This window comes from Saccostrea cucullata, unplaced genomic scaffold (assembly GCF_032062105.1).
Source record: "Saccostrea cucullata isolate Sc308-1 unplaced genomic scaffold, CSIRO_AGI_Scuc_v1 ctg3287, whole genome shotgun sequence".
Taxonomy (NCBI): domain Eukaryota; kingdom Metazoa; phylum Mollusca; class Bivalvia; order Ostreida; family Ostreidae; genus Saccostrea; species Saccostrea cuccullata.
In genome coordinates, this window is record NW_026941526.1 from 49,340 (window position 1) to 57,017 (window position 7,678).

Below are 7,678 nucleotides of genomic sequence, written 5' to 3' on the forward strand. Positions count from 1 at the left end.
TTATACATGTATATAAAATCTTCTGACACATGTTTCAGTATAAAAGGCTCAGTGGTTTTCCTTCTGTCATCATAAAACGTCTAAAAAATTAGATGTAGCTTTATAAATTCCCTTTGGTGAAGGTAATTTCTCAACAAATTTAGAAGCAATTGTAATGAAAAATATGTTAAAATTGTGTGCAACTTTGTTATTGTCAAAGCAGTTTTCTCCCTCAATAAATAAAACAGTATTTCCGTCTGACTTTGTGGAATTTCGACAACCTAAGGTCTTGGTAAAAAAACTTCAAAGATCGTGTTCAAACACTTTTAACTCAAAGGGGCGTAATTTAGAACATGTTTTAAAATGACACTTTTTTTCTAAATAAAAATATATTGATGATAAATATAAAAAAAGAAAAAATGTATGCTTGACATTCACAAAAATTATAACAATTGTATAGGATATGTTAAAATTCATTTATTTAACTTGAGGCATAAAATTTTTATAACGGGTTAAAAGTGTAGCGTATGTTTTGGGACACCCTGCATGCTATACACTGTGTATGTTATATGATTGTGCTAAATGATTTTAGTCGGTGCAAGAGATTTAAAGCTCCTGATATACCCCGACTTTAAATCAAATTTACTAAAAATAATATCTAACGTATTTCTTATACCTTATCTTAAATTGGTTTTCTATTGTACTCGTTCGTAGTTAGAATTGCAGCATGTATCAGATATTGGGTGCAAAATGTATGTATGTTTTAAATAAGAAATCTACAATATTTGAGGAAGCTTTTGGTGAGCAATGGGAAATCGTGATTTTACATTTGTACGTATATGTGTTTAATTTATTTTATAATTGTGCACAACTGTTCTTTTGTTGACACTTCCAGTTTTATTTAAGTACTTCTTTGCCCTTTATAAATCAGGGATGCATGGTTCCTTTTACAAGGCAAGGTTTCAGTTGCTGCAATTGAAGCTAAAGAATGACCAGGTAATGGTTTTGTGGGTTTGTTCAAGGTTTTCTTATGGTGCAGGTTGTGGATTCTGAGTGATTGATTAATTGTATATTGTTTAACGTCCCTCTCGAGAATTTTTCAATCATATGGAGACGCCACCACTTGCCAGGTAGAGGGCTACAAATTTTGTCCTATGCTCGGCACTCAGGGCGTTTGAGCAGTGAGGGATCTTTTTCGTGCCAACACCTACTGCGACACGGGGCCTCGGTTTATACGGTCTCATCCGAAGGACCGGTCTCCACGTCCTGCAGTGGGATTCGAAACCGCGACGTAAGGATTGACTCCTTACTTCGCGACTCTAGAGCAAGCGCTCTAACCACTGCGCCACGCGGGCGACTTGTGGATTTTGATATGATTCATTTAAAGTAACTATAAGCTCTGTTTTTACCAAACTTACAATACACACACATTTTAAGAATTTTTCAAAATTTGAATTTTGTGGGGGCAAAGATATGCAATATACTGAATAAAGTTCTTTGGTTGAAATTAGTTAAGCGGATGTAGAGAAGAGACTCAAAATGTTCAAATGTCAATCGTGAAGAAACATCCTTCCTCATCATAATGTACATAGTTCATTGTTTAATATCCAGAAGCAGAGGAGAAGATTTTTAAAAGATACAGTGTGATGCACAAAGGGGAAAATAGAGAAATGTAGAATTTTTGCTCGACCTATGTTATCCATGGATACTTTGTACCAAACGTGCATGAAATCGGTTGAGGAGTTGCAGAGAAGAAGCAGAAAATGTTCAAATGTCAACAAACGACGGACGACGACGGACGAAAACAGATAGTAATAGGTCACTTTAGTTTACTCAAGTGACCTAAAAATCAGAATTGCAATAGGTCACCTCAGGGACTCAGATGGCATAAAACAAAGATTTTCACCTGTACACTTTAAAATACTCATAAATTGTAAAATCCAAACGATTTCAACAAATTATCGAATAAAAGCTCATAATATGTTCCCTAAGTCCATAAGGCAATAGACTCAACCGGAATTTACCTTGTCAATTAATTGAGAAATAAAGTCATCTTTTTAAAATCTCAATCATGTGACCTTGTACAATTACGCCTTGAAAATTTTGAATATCATCTCCAGCAGAGAAACCTCCAGTTGCCAATAACCAGAAACAAAAGTTTTTATTTATTACCATGTACATGTATTATTACTTACTATTGTCTTGACATATTATACAAGGAGAGGGTGTACAGAGGCCTTGTCTGTTACCAAATCCTTATTGAATTATTCAATAAAATGATTAAAGTGAAAAATATTTATTTTATGCATCGAAGGAAAAGAATAATGAAATAGTGAATGTCACAATTTTATGGCTAAAATATCAAAATCTTTCTTCTAGATGAACTAAAAAACCTCTAAATATACACTCGGTGATATCACACTTGAATTAATGTTACCAAATTCAAAAACATATATCATATAATAATGGTAAAAAAGAAAAAAAATGACACTAAATGGAACAGGTGGAACCAATTTTTGTGACTCCCTCTCTCTCTCCATCTATCTCTCTCTCTCTCGTATGTAAAAATACACAATTCTGTAACAAAGGTTACGAATGATTCTGTATGAATTAAATAAATTGTGTTTAAAAAATAAATTTTTAAAAATTCAATCAATTATGAATAACAAAATAAAATCAATTGATGAAGCAATTTATTTACTGTTAATTTATTAAATTTAAAAGTATTTTTAGCTCACCTGAGCTGAAAACTCAAGTGAGCTTTTCTGATCACATTTTGTCCGGTGTCCGTCTAGCTGTCCATCTGTCCGTCTGTCTGTAAACTTTTCACATTTTCGACTTCTTCTCAAGAACCGCTGCGCCAATTTCAATTAAACTTGCCACAAAGTATCCTTGGGTGAAGGGGATTCAAGTTTGTTCAAATGAAGGGCCACGCCCTCATTCAAGGGAGATAATTGGGAATTAATGAAAATTTGGTGGCATATTCTAAAAATCTTCTTCTCAAGAACCACTGTGCCAGGAAAGATGAAACTTAAAGGAAAACATCCTCAGGTAGTGTAGATTCAAGTTTGTTCAAATCATGACCCCCGAGGGTAGGGCGGGGCCAACTTTGCCGACCAAAGTTTTGCATAGAAATATATAGGAAAATTCTTTAAAATTTTCTTCTCAAGAATGACAAAGCAATAATTCATCATATTTATATGGAAGCATGGACAAGTAGTGTAGATTCAAGTTTGTTCAAAGCATGACCCCTGGGGGTAGGGCGGGGCCAAAATGGCCGACCAAAGTTTTACATAGAAATGTATAGGAAAATTCTTTAAAAACCTTTTTCTTAAGAATGACACAGCCATAATTCATCATATTAATATGGAAGCATGTTCAGGTAGTGTCGATTCAAGTTTGTTCAAATCATGACCCCCGTGGTTAGGGCAGGGCCAAAATGGCCGACCAAAGTTTTACATAGAAATAATGGGAAAATTCTTTAAAAATCTTATTCTCAAGAATGACAAAGTCATAATTCATCATATTTATATGGATGCATGCTCAGGTAGTATAGATTCAAGTTTGTTCAAATCATGACTCCTGGGGGTAGGGCGGGGCCAACTTTGCCGACCGAAGTTTTGCATAGAAATATATAGGAAAATTCTTTAAAAATCTTCTTCTCAAGAATGACAAAGCCATAATTTATCATATTTATATGGAAGCATGGACAAGTAGTGTAGATTCAAGTTTGTTCAAATCATGACCCCTGGGGGCAGCGCAGGGGGAATAAGGAAGCATACAAAATATTCTACCTTGACTAAATCATTGCTGCATTATGACGTCATAGTAGGCGAGATGACGTCAATCTTAGAACACAAGCTTTCGTAATAATTGTATTTAGAGATGTAATTTAATTCTAGAAAATGAATAGACTCATGTAAACATTAACAAGAATAAAATGTACTTATTTTGTTATGCTGTATTCTGTCATTTTAATTAAAATCTACCATCGATGACGTCATATGTGCATATCAAGTAACTTAGAAATTGGTCATGTCATGTAAAGAGAATTTGGCTAGGGCGGCTTGTACAAGGATACGTAAAATAGAGTTTAAAAGCAAACATCGTAAATATTTAGTGGAATTCATATGGAGTTCAGTTAATAAAACAGGTATGCTAACTTATTTTCATCGATTATATTCTCTTTCGAAGACAGTCAACTGTATACGTATCCCAGTCGGCCTTTCTTCTGTCATTTGAGACAAAAATAATGCGACAGAACAACAATAAGCTGTATATTTCAAAACTTATGGTTTGTACAGATAGGAAGATTGCCTCCTAAAATACTTAGAAAGTGCTGCTAGAATCCCGAGTTAAGCATGGTTTTACGAAAAATCTCGGTTCATATGTAAAAAATTCAAAACTTAGGGTAAGGTTTTTTGCGAATGTGTGGAATAATTATTTTACGGACGGGACAATGGGATTCTAGCAGCACTTTTTAGGCAAAATAAATATATGTCAACGACATTATTTAATCAAAGAAATTTTTAAACTCCGGGGTATTGTTGCTCAGGTAGCTTTTGTATTATGGAAAATTTCGCTATTAATAGAAGTCACGTGATGCCGTGGTGGTGGTGCACGTCGTTGCGTTAGACACTGTTTCTATCTTTATGCAATAGATAATAATAGTTTACGCTTAATAGCGGTTTTAGTAAATTTTCAATCTTATTTTTCTTTAAAAAGTCTAAATTTCCCGAAAACCGACTTATATGCTTCCTCAACATACCCGCGAGGGCTGGGCCAAAATGGCCGACCAAAGTTTTATATAGAAATATATAGGAAAATTCCTTAAAAATCTTTTTCTCAAAAATGACAACTCCGTAATTCATCATATTTATATGGAAGCATGTTCAGGTAGTGTAGATTCAAGTTTGTTCAAATCATGACCCCCAGGGGTAGGGCGAGGCCAAAAAACAATGAAAAGCCATTTCCTACTTTTTTCCTACTCTTAGTGCTCAGGTGAGCGATGTGGCCCATGGGCCTCTTGGTTTTTTTTTTTTAGGTTTTTTTCCTTCTATGTGTATTTAAATGAAATTATTTATTAATTCATTTCCTTATAATTAGCAAAATACTCACCTTTTGGCAATATCCTCTGGCATTACCACCGCAATATTATACATGTAGCAACATTCTGGCAGTTTATTGCAGCAATATTGTGGTATATTGTTTTTCGTATGTACATTAGATTTGCTGCAATATTGCAAGAAAAGTGTTGCAGCATTAATGCAGCAATACTGCAGCATCATTCTGACAGTTCCCTTAACAAAACTTTTAGTGTTCACTTTAATAAATTTATTTATTTTAAAACTACTTGATAGAGTGGTATATTTACAAGTTATTACAACAGATGAGTCTTCTCAACAATTATCGAAAGAAAATCAATTGCACATGTATACGTATTACTGATGAAAACCAATGTTCCGTGACATCTTAAAAACTATAAATTTGTACCTTGCGGCACCTGTTTTGTGTAATTAGCATATTCTTGTTATCATTATCAATTTCAAAAAGTAGTTTTTAAAACCTGGTTTCACTAAAAGAAATTCAAGAGATTGGTAAAATGACTTTGAGAAAGAAGAGAGAGCCGTTGGAATGTTAATATCTGAATCATCTTTGCAACAAGATTTACTCATTTTTATTTTAGTTTTTGATTGTCTTTGATATTACCTTTAAAAATTAACAACCGGTATCAAAACACATTTAAACACATTTTTCTATAGGGTTTGCGCCATTTTCATCGCCAATTTATCAAAATTTGAAAGCTTTTGACAAAATTTAATTCAACCGGAAAGTGACCTTAATTTTTGTCTGAGACCAAGGTTTTGCGTCACACCAGGTTAACAGAGTGTTAAATTGTCTTGAAACAGTCTAACAAACATAAGAGCAAACAATTTCAATCGTATGAAAATGATGAGAAATCGATGCTTATGGCTGTTTTATATTATCACAAGCATCTGAATCATTCTTAAAGCAGTGCACTTACACCCAAGGGTATTGACCAAAATGCCTCTCTGTGATGATGCACTGTCAAATTCGCGGATCTGAATCCCATTGGCCACATTTTGATTTTTTATAGGGAATGTAGACCCTCTCCACAGAATTTCAACGGTTTGGAAAGATATATGCAGTAGTTGTGTTGTGAAATGCGTTAGTATAAGGAAGTACAATATATGGAGTTAGTACAACTCGTGAAAATGGTGAGGGGTAACAATAAGTTACAAACCATCTGAGCTGTGGACTCTGGATAGGACAGTTTCGTCAGACGTTTATGTCAATCCAGGGCATAATCACAACTGGTTTAATATGGCAGTAAATCAGCTGATTGTGACGTAGGAAGTAGATGAACTATTTACGAACTATTTATAAAGCATTAATTACTACATTCCTCCCCGTTTTAATAAGCCCTGGGATATGGCACAAATCAGAACATCCGACTTAATGCCATTAAAATATAAAAGCAGTATACTGTACAAATATATACAATTTTAAAAATAATTACACTGTAAAATCAACATAACATTTTAAAAGCATCTTTGAAGTCTGATAATAAAATATCATTTCCAATTTCGGTTAAATGTACCCCATCTCTTCTAAAAAGTGCTCTGTTTTTCCAATGAATTTTATGATGGAATATCACTTTCCCTCCCCTTCTTTCCATAAATGATCCTAATTCTCTATTCATTATCGTTTTCTTGTTTTCTCCCTCCCAGACTTCAATTTTTCCACAGACTCTTCTTGACAACAGTTCAGAATGAATAAAAATTGTATCTGGAAAAATCTCCATGTATAAAGAAATGTCATTTTCCGGTGTAACAAACTCGTAAAGTTTTGAGCAGGATAAGGATTTTTTGGAAATGACTGATGTTGATTGGTTGCATCTAAGTAATATTTTATTTGTACTTAGTCAGCCTCTTGCCAAATTGTTCCTAAATTTGCAAAAAATTTTTTGTTTGAACATATAAACGATATCACGTTTCCTTTGTTGAATCTGTTGATAAAGTAGATATTTTTTCAACCCAAATTTGACCATGAATGTTAGTATCATATCTACAGTATGTGGAGTCATCAAAATGTTCTTTTTCTATATGTAGTCTCAAAAACCTTTCCTGGCCAAAACCTAATTCACATGTCAAGCATGATGTCTTTAAATAAAGAAACAAAGGAATATGTTCTTGAATAACGTCGTCGGACATGTGTAAACTTTGAGTTACAAACAGGGCACCTTTTCCCTTTTTTTTTACCTAGAGTGGAACCTTGCACATGGTTTGGTAGAGGTTTTTCTTCATAGTCAGGTACAAAATGATCCCCTGAGTCTGACATTTCTAAAACAATTGTACTGTACATTTAATAAAAGTTACTCGTAATATATAAATTTGTGAACATTTTAATGTTCCTGATGCTTGTAACCGAAGTTTTTAATATTATCATACAGACCTAAATCAATAAAATGAAATAAATAAACACTTAAAAAAACAACCAAAATATGTTAATTTATCTATTGATTATTTTGTTTCTTTGTTTTATTTTTATATATAAAACATTAAAAACAGTTATTAAAGTTGATTGATTGATTGATTGTATATTGTTTAACGTCCCTCTTGAGAATTTTTCACTCATATGGAGACGTCACCGATGCCGGTGAAGGGCTTCAAATTTA

At 33.5% G+C, this 7,678-nt stretch overlaps 1 pseudogene; it reads right to left on the bottom strand.

Annotated features, from left to right (window-relative positions):
• Window positions 1–6,702: 6,702 nt before the first annotated feature.
• Window positions 6,703–7,341, bottom strand: LOC134257994 (uncharacterized; annotated as a pseudogene).
• Window positions 7,342–7,678: the final 337 nt, after the last annotated feature.